Genomic DNA, 13,530 nt, shown 5'->3' with positions numbered 1-13,530 from the left:
ACACAGCGGTGGCTCGTTCTATCTTGCCAAGTACTGTGCAGGATAAGGATGTCATGTGGGTACTCCTTAACCTGAATTTAATGAAGTCAAGGGCCAAAACTCGCGGTGTAATCATTAAGCTACAGGACCTGGGAGCTGTTTCCCTCCTTGGTTTCTATTCCTCATTTGGCCTGTAGGTGTCTCGGAGTAGGACATTCCATCCTCACGCCTGTCGCTGTAAGTGGAGAGACGTGGTGGGTGAACGCAGACACTTGTCAGAGACAGACTTCCTTGTGTCAAGAGAAGGAAGTTCGAACGGTCAGGACCCCTCTAAGTCTTCCTGCTACCCATTTTCACTTGGTGGCTTAGTGGCTGGGTTCTTTTCTTCCTTCCTTTCCCCCACCCGCTCTCAGTGTTAGTTTAGCTGCTAGCAATCTGAGCTGTCAAGTCTGTCCTTGCTGTTCTTTTATCACCAACCTCAAAATCTTGCCTTCCTACCATAAAAGGATTTTTTTATGATGTAAGTTGACAGTAAAGGAGAAGGGAAATTGTCCACAAACAGCAGTTTGAAAATGTATATCTGTAATAACATTTGGCTTTGGGCACCTTGTTTCTGGTCAGCCTCTTGTCCTGGGTTGTATGTCCTCACCAAGTCCCACGGGACCTGAAGTAAAATTCTACCACCACAATGACTTTCATTCATTTCTATGAGCCAAGCACCCAAAATAAATGAATTCTGGCATTCTGAGGCAGGGAAGAGTACCTTGTTTTATTCAGAGGATGTATTTCTGACAAGTTGTGAGGCAGTCACATCTCTGTAAATGGAATCATAAATTGAATGCATGAGCAAAACTAGCTTTTAAAGACACTGTGGTGAATCTTTTTATGAAATGAAAATGACATGTAAACCATAGCTTTGCATGTAGTGATTTATTAAGAGGGCAGGTAGTTGGCGATCTGCTCCATGCGTGTATAATTGTGTATTAATGACATTGGCATTGACACCCCACAGTGTGACAGAAGCTATTTGGTCCTCTTAAATTAGAGATAAGCATAAGCAATGGCAGGATGATCACTGCTTGCTCTGAGAAACCCAACTGTGTACTAAATCGTTTGCATTCACGAAATGATCTACGTACCAGAAAAGCCCAGGTGTTTGGCCCTCTTTGATCTCCTTATCTCCCTCTGGGATTTGCAGACTGGACTGCACAGCTGAAGCACTGATAGATAGGGGGATCCTTTCAAATTATCTGCAGAGAAAAGAGAGCAATCTTTTCTCTCTTCAGCTCCCCTACGAGAAAAGCCCACTTTCTCATGGGGAGATTAGAGTGTATGTGTTAGTCCATTTGGGCTGGGCTGCTATAACAAAAGCACCATAGACTGGGTAGTTTATAAACAAAAGAAATTTATTTCTCACAAATTCTGGAGGCTGAGAAGTCCAAGATCAAGACACCAGCAGACTCAGTGTATGATGAGGGCCTGCTTCCTGGTTCATGAACGACTGCCTTCTTACTTTGTCCTCACATGGCAGAAGAGGCAAGGCAGCTCTCTGGGGTCTCTTTTATAAGGGCATTACTTAGATTATGATTATGACCTAATCACCTCCCAAAGACCCCACCTCCAAATACCATCACATTCAGGATTAGGTTTCAACATATGAATTTTGGGGGGGAGAGATAAATATTCAGTCCATAGCAGTATAATAGGAACCGGGGAGCTCCCTCCTGGTCTCTGAGTTTGCAGGGTGATAGAGAAAATATTAATAAAACAGAAGCCCGAGAGTCTGAGAACAGGGTCTAGCCCTCACTCTGTTCCAGCTTCTTTAGTAGACATGTTAACTAGCCTCAGTTTTCTTATCTGCAAAAAGCTGGGAGTGTGACAGGTGATGCCTAAGGTGTCTTCCAGTTCCAGCCTCACCTCGTAAGATGCTGTGAGGGTCCTTAAGCCAAAGAAAGCCCGTAGACTTTGGGTATTCATTGTTTATATTCATGTACCATGCTCTTTGGGTACATGGTGCTGCCAAAGGGTTTTTCTTTCTCTGACAGAGCAGCTCTTTGGATCAGACTGCATTGTTTCCATGCTATTCAGGTCAAAGAGGGAACTGTCATTTTACCCTTGCAAAGAGTCATGATGGTTTTTGGTGCTTTTCTTAGACACACAGCAGGAAAAATGCCTCTTATAGCAGTGGATGAGCTTGTCAAACAGCCATTCTTTCTGGAGCCCAGATGAGCACAGGTTCATATAAGAACAGGGAAGTTAAAGAAAAACTGTTTCTCCACTTACAACACTTCTGACATCCAGTGTGTGGGTTTTCAACGCCAAGAAATTCTCCAGGTCTTTGCAGACACTAACTGGGTATCTTACCATTTAATTAAATTCTCACAATACCCAGAGTTAATGCAGACCCCAAACCTCATCCCACAAGACTACTCATCATTTCAGATGCCAGCTGCCAGGTCCCCACGTAACTCACACTTCTGTCTGACTTGGCTACAAATCGAGGTTTTCCACAACCCTCTTTTTCATTTCTATAATTGCTATAATGGCTCACAGAACTCAGGGAAACACTTTACTTATGTTTACCAGCTTATCATAAAGGATATTATAAAGAATACAAATAAACAGCCAGATGAACATGTATACAGAGTGAGGTCTGGAAGTGTCCCGAGCATAGGAACTTCTGTCCTTGTGGAGTTGGGGTGCACTACCCTCCTGGCATGTGGGGGATGGGTGGGTTCATAAACCCAGGAAACTCTCCATACTCCCTCATTTAGGATTTTTATGGATGCTCCATTATGTAGGCATGATTGATTGACTCATTGGCCATTGGTGATTAGCTGAATCCCCAGTCCCTTTCCCCTCTCCAGAGGTCAGATGGGGGCACAGCGGAAAGAGTAGACGTGGGGGCTGAAAGTTCCAACCCTCTAATAACATGGTTGGTTCCTCTGGCAACCAACCCTCATCCTGAAGCTATCTAAGGACTTTCAGCCACCAGTCATCCCTTAACATAAATTCAGGTAAGGTTGAAAGGGACTTGTTATGAATAAAGAAAGATGCTCCTGTCACCTCTATCACTTGAGAAATTCCAAGGTTTTAGGAGTTCTGTGCCAAGAGCCAGGGATGAAGACCAATATATTCTTTATTATATCACAGCATCAGTGGATATAGTAAATGGTGTATGTAAAGTCCTAATACCATGTATTGAAGGTGCTTGGAAATCAGGAAGTGCTTTTATTTTATTATTTTATTATCATTATTTATTCGAAAAGCATTGATTCCCCATGCTTGAAGGATGGAGTAGATTTTATCAATTGTCCCACCTAGTAACCAAAGCTATTTTCATTTCTGGAAACTTTCTACAACTTTCCTAGTCTCCAAAAACTGTCAGGGATAGTAATCAGGTCAATTGAATTATTTAGTGATTTGTCCCTGGAACAGCTTGTGGAATGGTTTTCCATCTGAGGTTTTTGGTGATAGTGCCACTATTTTCTTGCCTTATGATTGGCAGTCTGTTCTGCCTCTAAATTTTCATATCAGCCTCCAAATAAATTAGAACTGGCTCCTTGGGGAACCTATTCTCAGTGTTGCAGCAAGGTCATATAACAGAATTAAGTCACCAAAAAAAGAGATTTTTGAAAAGGCAGTAGGAAGGTGTGTATCTCTGGATGAATGCTGTATTGAAGGTGGCCATGGTGGAGACTGAAGAAATATGCCTTCTCTCCTGGGGTGGTGGTTCCATTTTCTGAGGAGGCAAAGTCCATACCTTTCCATAGCCTTTTTGTAGTTCTCTCCATAGGTAGAAGTCCTGGCCATCTAAAGGAGTTAGAAAGAGGACATTGAGAGCTTCATGAACCCAGATGTAGCCATGTCTGCCCCTGGATAATAACCTTTACTGACTCTCCTCTACCTGGAGGATAGATATTTGGTTTGACATAGGAGGACCTCCGTGACCTGCATCACCCCCACCCACTGTGACCTTCTAGTTATACTATATGTCTAAATTCAGCTCTGTTCCCTCTGCCTGCATGCCCTTCCTCCTCCCCCTCCCTTTCTCTCCTCGCCAGCTCTTACTCATCCTTCAACTCAAAGTCCATGTGTCATATCCACCAAGGTTTTAAACCTTGGTGACACATTAGAACCAGGAGGAGCTTTTAAAATTTCTGAGACCAGGTCCCAACCCTGAACGATTACATCAGAATCCCTGGGATATGGGGGATCCCAGCATCAGTGTTGGTTTTTTTTAAAAAATTACATCTCAAGTGATTCCAATGTGCAGCCAAGGTTGTGAACCCCTACACTGAATTGTGGCCACCTCATTCTTCTTTGTAAATCTAGCAGCCAGCACAGTGCTCAGGACACATAAGTCTTCAGCAAATGCTTGTTGAATGAGTGAGTGAGGGAGTCACCCCTGAGAACCTTTATTTTTTCACAGTTGTATATCTTTAAGATTAGCCTCTCTGTGTGTCGTAACAGCGCCTTGGGGATTGGATCCTTTGACCCATGACCTGTATCTATCTCCTTTTTTCAGTCCTTGGGCTTATCCAGTTTATTTTCTATCTCTATTAAGAATTAAGGTTTTAAAACTTCAATTTTTAAACTTTAGTTTTTTTGTATAAAAACAATATGTACTTATTTTAGGAAATCTGGACATAAGAAAGAATGGGGGAAAACCCACTCTGACCATCCCAAAGCAGACTGATTCCCTGTTTCTTTAACTTTTCCTAATTTGTTGGCCCTTGAGATTGCTTGACCCTCTGGAATGCCTCAGTGAACTCTCTCTGCTCAGACCCTGTGAACTGCCCTCTGGGGGCCGGAAGAGGAGTGTCTCAAGAGAACAGCATTCTTGGAAGCCACCAGTGCCAACTCTCCCTGAGGGCCAATATAGGATGAGAAAGGGTTTTCTTGTGCTATTCTTGCCTTCTTCATTCAGGCAGGATGTATGGGTCTTATTAGAACACATGATAACAATTGTGCAACTTCTTTAAAATAATGTTTGCCAGTCCCCCCTCCTAAACTATGGGAAGAGATTGCAGCTCTGGATAATAAAGTTTATGCCTTAGTCATTATAGGCTAAATCCCAATGTCAGTAGCTTAACACAGTGAAGGCTTGTGTTTTTGCTTGCATTGTAGTTTAGTGTTGTGTTGTCAGAGGGCTCTGCTTCATGTAGTCATTGAAGACCCCAAGCTGCTTCTGTCCCCTGGCTTTGCCATCTTCTGGGGACTCAGATTCTTCCACTGGATGCTTTGCATCCATTTGGCAGACAAATGAGTCAGGTGAGCAAGGAAGAAAGTCTGTTCAACCTTGGCTGTCTCAGCCTGGAGGCAAAATATTCACTTTCCCTCATATTCCAGACATGAGAACTAGTCCCATAGCCTTGCCCAGATGAAAGGGGGCTGGGAAGTACAGTCTGTTTATGTGCTGGGAAGAAGAGAACATGTACATTGATGATCACTGTCAGTCTCTCCCAGACATATTTCTCTTGTTGCCAAAACCACCATGGCTGAGCCTCATTTTTGGTCAGTTAGGTGCTTGGTCTTCATATTACTTAGGATACAGGTTGGGCTGTTATAACAAAGGCCAAAATGACAGTTACTTAAACAACATATAAGTTAATTTCTCTTTCACTTAGAGCACAAGCGGTCTGGCTCTGAGCTGGTGGCTTCGTGGTGCTGTCTCCTCAAATGTGGTTTCCATGCAATGACCTAAGGCGGCTGTTTCAGCTTCCACCATCGCATCCACATTCCGGGCCATAGGAAAGGGAGAAAGAGAGTAGAGGGCACAGCCTGAAAGCTTCATGTATTTAACAGGGTTCACTTACATTCCCTTGGCCTGAATTTTAGTCAGATAGCTACACGTAGTTCCAAGAAGGCTGGGCAATTTGCGTGGGGGTTGGATGGAGCCTGTTACCAGAAGAGTGGTTGGGTAGGGAGCAGGGAGAAAGGTGCTGGATGACTAGTAACCTGTTTAGCAAGTTATAGAATGCATGTCTTAGTGGTTAAGAGCATGAACTGGAGTCACGTTGTGTGGGTTTGAATTTTAGCTCTACTTCTTACTTGCTTTACAACCAGGCTGGAGTGCAGTGGCATGATCATAGCTCACTGCAGCCTCAAATTTCTGGGCTTAAGTGATCCTCCTGCCTCATCCTCCTGAGTAGCTGGGACTACAGATGTGTACTACCATGCCCAGATAATTTTTTAAATTTATTTTGTGTAGAGACAAGGTCTCTCTATGTTGCTCAGGCTGGTCTTGAACTCCCAGCCTCAAGTGATCCTCCTGCCTTGTCCTCCCAAATTGCTGGGATTATAGGTATGAGCCACCACCCCCAGCCTGAAGTCTTGTTTTAAGGCTATCCTCAAATTTTGTATCGAGGAATCCTCAAGCAGCGCTTACTTGCATGCACAGAGTCAGTTCTGGATGCTCCAGCCTCTTGTCAGGGGAGCTGGAATTCACATCCACCTTATTGAGGTTGGTGGACGCTGCGATAACTGCTCCACGTCCTCCCCTCTCCAGAAAGCAGCGGCTATTCAACACTGGCCTTCATTGCTGCTGCTCTTCTCCCTTCCACCAGAACCTGGAGGCTTGGCCTTCACTTGCTGAGAGCCTGACTTGTTTCCCAGAGTCGCCGGGATGAGGACACCATGCTCCTGTGTACTCCTGCAGCCTCAGAGTGGGCCCAGCTCCTTCTAATTACTACACAGTTGGGTTGGCTACCTGCCTAGCTCTGAGCCAGCCTCCAACCTGCCAAGGGTGTTCACTCCACCCCAGATCTCTCCAGCCCATAGAATCCTATCTGTCCTGCCATCCTCCTCCTCAGTCCCTGAACACAGCTTCTGAGAGGGAGGGAGTTTTCACAACTCAGTTTGCCTTTTTCTCAGGATGATTGATCGTGGAAAATTCAATTCCCTTCACAGGAAACCTCACCCTACCATAGGGGTGTGGTCTGGCCTCCTGCTTCAACAAAGCAGTCACAGAGTATCAACACTGTTATGGTTCCTTCAATCTGGGTAACTCAGTCTTTTCCATGATTGATCTTGTTGGGCACATTGGCTCATTTGATCCTCAAAACAACTCAGTGAAGCAGATGGAATTATTTTCGTTTTATAGAGGTTAAATTATCTGCCCAATGTCACACAGCTAGTTAGAGGCAAAGCTTAGATTCAACATATAATCTTTGGCTCCAGAGCCAATCTCAGTTTCCTGGGAAGGGAAGTTGCCCTCCTGCTAGGGAGATTCCCTTGTGGGTTGCATAAAATAACATATGTAAAACTATCTACCACAAGGCCTGGCAGTACAGCATTCAGTACATATTTGTTGAACAAATAAATGAGTGGTAGGTGCTCAAAGCTACATGCACACACACACACACACACATACACAGACATATATATGTGTGTGTGTGTGTGTATATTTCCTTCTTTAGACTATCAAATAATGGTCAATGTGTTCCAAAGGAATTTTTCATAATGGTGTCTGCAGCCACCACCATAAAACTTCCCATGGTTTCTTTCATTTACTTCTTGCTTTTTCTGCTCTGTATTGCAGCACAAAGTCCTGGGACATGAAACCTCTCACGGTTTCCTGATAGTGCTGATGCTATTTCTAGAGGAAACTAAACCTTGGCATCAACACAATTTGGGGCTGGGCTGGAGAAGAATCTGAAAGCACAAGTGAGGGCAGGTGGACTCAGATTTGGGTGTCAAATTGATCACCGCTGGCCTAATACTTGTTTTCAAAGTGATACTACACATTGTCCAGAAGGTGAAGTCTTATTTTAGGGTACTCTAATTGGAAGAGAGAATGGAGTAGGAAGGGGAAAATGACAATAAATTCTGAGCCAAATACTTTGGCTAAAAAAAGAAAAAAGAGCAAGGGTAGGAGATAGGGAATAATGGGATAAAATGCACACACATAGAGGAAAATGGAAAGGCCATTTTGCTTGCCAAAGAGGCGTTTCTACTAGAAATAAATAGAACTGTAGCCAGTTTTTCCTGAAAATTAAACACAAGTGTGACTTCGTGTTAGAAATGATGACATTTCATCAACTGTTGAACACTACGGGAGTCTAAAGAGTGCATAAATAACCAGTGTGATCTGTTCAAGGACACTATGACTGTGGTTTCTGGGACACATTCTGACTGGAGGATCATTCTGGAATATGTCCTGTTTGTTTTTGTTTCTCCTACACTCCTCAAATCAGTTTTGCCCAGTGTAGGCACATTGAATTGATTTGATTTCATTTGTTTACTAGACCTCCCTGTCCCTCCCCCATCTCTGCCTCTGTCTGTTGCCCTAGGTCCATCCCTTGCCTTCTTCTTCCTCTTGCTCTCTCCTTCATTGTTCCATCTTAAGTTGGAATATGGACAGAAAAGGCAGTGTTTGCCTTCCTAGGGCCCTCTGCCAGAAAATGGAACAGGTCAAATTCTAAAAAGGGATAAAAAAAAAAGAATGTTCCTTGCCAAAATGGGGAAACAGATGTTCAGGGATGGTTTTGCTCTCTCTCACTGCCTGCTGCCTGCTGCAATATGCCCCTTACAGGATTGCTAGATATGGACATTCATCACTGGCACACGTGTGGTTATTTTAATGTCAAATATGTATATATATTTATTTTTGCTTAATTATCCTCTCTCTGTGACCTTTGTACCCCCAAATCCAGAGTTGGCAAGATTACTGACTACCTGGTAGCAAGATTTATTTTCAGCCTCTTTTCAGAGGGTTTTTTTAAAAGCCTACTAGGAAGAATGGACACTGTGGCTACTTTCAAGTCACTGTATTACAGTAAACAGTTTATGGAAACTGTAGGTTCTTAAGAAAATGCAGAAGGGTCCTGTGGGTGCAGAAGCTAGTCTGGAATGAACCCTGTGGAAAGTACAGGGTTTGAGAGGTGGCGCTAAATGATGCTCTAGTATCTGGATTTGTAAATCTGCCAGGGCTGCTTTGTTTCTGTCTCCCAAAGGTTTGCTGTTCGCTATCTGTGGACCATAAAGAAATGTCCATTATTGTTCTTGCAGTTGGCCAGTCCGAGGGCTTAGACTTTCTACTCCTTTTTAAAAAAGATTTTCCTTTTGGCTCTAAAAACCATTTTCTCCCCAAACTCAAAGGGGGACTTCAGACTCTGAATATGTGCTGTGAACTAAGGAGCATGGCAGGCAGTTTTTTGTCCCTGATAGACCCTTGTATGGGTTAACTTCAGGTGACCACCTGCTACCTCCACCTCCAGTGGTCCCCTTGCCATCTTGTAGGAGGGTGATTACAATCAAAGGAATTAGCACATCTAAAGCATTTAGAACAGTGCCTGACAAATGGCCAGCATTTAATAAATATTATTCTCATTCTAATGCTTTCCTTTTTTCCTGCCTTCCTTCCCCAACTTCCCTCATCACTCTCAAATCTGGTGTCTTTCCCTGAAGCCCATGTCGTTTCTCCTCCCTTACACTGTTTCTCTGCAGACATTGAAAGACTAGAAAAGGAAAAAGGAAATCAACTACAAAAGTGCAAAGCCAGAGCCACCACAAGCCCACATAAGTGCCATTGAGCAAATTTCCAAGAGGATAAAGAGCAGAAACAGTGTTCGCAGCTTAGTGAGTAGAATGCAAGCTAGATTTTAGCTTGCCACCCCTCCCCTGTTCACTCCCTCAGCCCAGCACTCTTGTGCAGTGAACAAGCTACACAACTGAACATGGTAGCCCTGATTCCCCACTCCCAGTGTTCTCATCTATATTTCTTCCTTTTTCTGGAAGCTCTTTCAGTGTTGTGTAAATACGAAAAATTTTCCTTTGAATAATTCTTTTAAAATAAAATTTCCCCCAATTATTTACATGACGGGGTTTATTTTTTCCAAATTCTGACCTTCTGAATAAAAACTATGTCTAAAACTTGAAATATTTATGCCAATAATTAACCAAAATTTATTTACTTCAGTTAAAAGGCATTGTTATATGCATTATAATAAAAGAGCTAATATTTATTGAGTGTTTTCCGTGTATTATGTATCTTGCTAAGAACTTTATGTCAATCATCTCAAAACAATCTTGTGAGACAGGCACTATTATTTCCCTCATTTTACAGATGGAGAACTGAAGCTTGGACAAGTTCTATAACTTGCCAATTCCCTCCTGGTAAGTGGTTGAACCTGGGCTTGAACCTAGCCCTGTTCTTCTCTACTGCTAGGATTCTTAACAACCATCCTCAATTCCAGAACAAGTCACTAGAACCGAAACTCCTGATTCTCGGTGGCAGATTCTCGGCAGACCCATAATTTTCAATGAGGACTATGTGAGTACAAAGCCTGACCCATTCACAATACTGCCTACAACTTGCCACACACTGCAAGCTGGGCTCAGGGATACAGGATGAATGAGACACAGTCCTTCCCTCAAAGAACTGGTAACCTAACAGGGAGAGAGAGACCCATTAACAGAAAAATTTACAACGTGAAGCTCTGGCTCCTTCAGACCAATACGCATTTCCTGACTGTATGACCTTGGACAGGTTATCTAACTTGAATGGGCTTCAGTTTCTTCATCTGTGATGTAAGAATGAAAATACCTACTTCATGGGGTTATTGAGAGGGATTAAATGAGATAATATACCTAAAGTGCTTAGCACATAGTTAGCACTCCACGAGTGATTGTAATTATTGTTTTTATTATGATGACTGCAAGCGGGGCCCCAGAGAAGAGGAACCTGACTCAGTCCTGGAGGTCAAGGGGAGGCCAGGCGGGCTTCCTGGATGAGATCAAAGAGCAAAGGTATAGAGCATGAACGGCATCATGTATGCCTTCAAACAGCTGGTGGCAGCTGTCGTGAGCTCCTCCTCTAGGGTCCATGCAACCGCATACTGAATAATACAGTGCATATCCATGAAGCTGAATCTTTTCTCCCATACGAGCCTGGATTTAGCATGGAAATTCTACAGAGTGGGACTGAAACCTCATTATCTCCTTCCATAAATGTAGTCCATGTGATGGTGCCTCACAGAGTCGGTCTTACTCTTAAAAGGCCCTTAAATTTGGCTCAGTGGGATTCAGTGGGACAAAGCTGTTACAGCATGCTCACTTGCATTTCACTCCTTTTCCCATTATTATCATTATTGCTTTTTACTGCTAGCAGCTTCTTGTAGCTGACATTCCACACTGCTTACCAAATGAGAGACTGAGGGATCCTCTAAAGCAGCTTTAGGGATGTAACCCAGTGTAGGTAGGTAGGTATTTGCCAGATGTAGCACATAAAAAGACAGGATGCCCAGTTAAATTTGAATTTCAGATAAACAACAAATGATTTTTTAGTGTAAATATGCAATATCTGGGGCATACTATAATCGAAAAAATGTTGCTTATCTGAAATTCAAATCCACCTGGTATCACGTGTTTTATCTGGCAGCCCTGGGTGTAGGAGCAACATCTAGGGATACTCTGGTTTTTGCATTCGAGTTTAGCTTACTCTCCTAGGTGTGATACAACATGGCTCAGTTCTGTGTCACCAGGTATTCAAGCTGCACCTGACTCCACTTAGGTGCTTATATCAATGAGACTAGATTGCTGACGGATTTATTATTTTATCACCTCAATTAGAAAATGAATGCTGGAAATTAACCCTTCCTACAGTAGAAATCCTAAACAACTTCAAAGATTTGATGTGTGTTTCATTTTGTATAATATGTAAACACAGAATAGTTCTTCCTCCTGGATTGGTTCCATGGCTTCTGGGGTCTGGAATTTAAGGTTTTGGTTTTTTTCCATTTTCTCTCTTAACAGAAGCTCATGTCTGATCTACTCCATTTTGCTGTTTTGGAGAGGCAGAGCATCTTCGTGTCCTCATAGGAGTGAACACCCAATGCCATCCTCCTGATGCATGGTCTCTCAGCCTCTGCTAGGACATCTCCTGAGGATGTGCTATGTGTATGGGGGAGGGGTTCCTATTTTCTGAGAAAATGTGGTCTATTTTTATACAGTGATCATTATGATAAAGATTTCTTTGTAGGGAGCTGAAACTTGACTTCCTGTTTCTTTCACCCAGTTGTCCATATTTTGCCTTCTAGAGCTTTCAAACATTTTTTTTTACTGTTACCCAACATAAGGACACATTTTACATTTAGACCCATACATACAAATACAACTATAACTAAACTAAACAGAAGTTTCATGAAATAGAAATTTCCCTCATTAGATGGGCTGCATCTAGTATTTTCTACTGTTTTATTTCATTTATTTAAAATGCTGGTCATATGGGTGATGGGCACACTTATAACTTTGACTTAAGCTGTACAAAAGCAATTCATGTAACCAAAACGTTTGTACCCCCATAATAATCTGAAATAAAAAAATGCTGGTCATTTAAATTTTTTATTTAAATGTTTTAATTGGCACATAATAATTGTACATATTTATGGAGTACATAGTGATGTTGTGATACATATAATGTATAGTGATCAGATCAGGGTAATTACCCTATTCATCATCTCAAACATTTATCAGTTCTTTGTGTTGGGAACATTCAATATCCTCTTTCTAGCTATTTGAACCTATATATTACTGTTAACTATGGTCACCCTGCGCTGCTATAGAACACTAGAACTTTTGCTAGTCATGACCTGTTGAATTGATTTCATGATCCACTAATGGGTTGCCAACTATCATTTGAAAAACACTGCTTTGAGTGTTATAGAGAAAATACAGAATAAGACTGTTCCTCCTTTCTTTCTGAAAGATCTTGAAATATTTGAAGATTGTTATTATATCTTAATCTTCTCTTCTCCATGCTAGGTATGATCCAGTTTCTCTGTCTATTCCTATCCTGCTCAACATCTTCTGAGTGCTTTCTAGTTGAGGAACGTTTCACTTACAACCCGACACTAGAACTGAGCATGTGATCTCACATGTATCTTGACCAATACTTGGCATGGTGGGATCATCAGACCCTTTGATCTCAGTCCCTTGCCTGAGTTGATTTCAATCCATTAATTAATACCCAGTGGGTATGGTTATTTAATTATTTGTTAATTTACCTAAAATACCTAACCTAGCCCATTTTTTCCACTGTTTTTGTCTATTAGAGTATCTTGAGATATTTTCCCTATTTGTAGGCTCAAATCAAGATGCTCATTATTCGCATTTCCTGGATCTATCCAAAACTCAAGAAATACAAACAAAAAGAAACTATGTGTCTATCACAGGCTAGCACAGGAATAATAATAAAGAATAACTCCTCTAAAATGACCACATAGTAAGAAACTGGCTAATAAGTTAATAATAATAGTTACTATTTATGGAGCACATGTTGCTTGCTAAGTAAGCACTGTACTAAGCTTTGTAGGCAATCAACTTATGAATTTCTCACAACCATGTGAGGTAGATATTATGGTAACCACTACTTATGAAAAGAGGAAAAACTGAGCATTTATTTAGCCAAAATCATATAATTAGTAAGCAGCGGGGTAGGGGGGAGTTGATCCCAGGCCTATCTGACTCCTAAGCCTATGTTTGACAATGTTTAACTGCCTCCCACAGAGAAGATACCATTCTGGTGGTTTAAAAAGAGAGAATGTCTGT

Source organism: Lemur catta, chromosome 7 (assembly GCF_020740605.2).
Source record: "Lemur catta isolate mLemCat1 chromosome 7, mLemCat1.pri, whole genome shotgun sequence".
NCBI lineage: Eukaryota > Metazoa > Chordata > Mammalia > Primates > Lemuridae > Lemur > Lemur catta.
The sequence above is the reverse complement of the archived record's forward strand: the minus strand, read 5'-3'. Positions refer to the sequence as shown.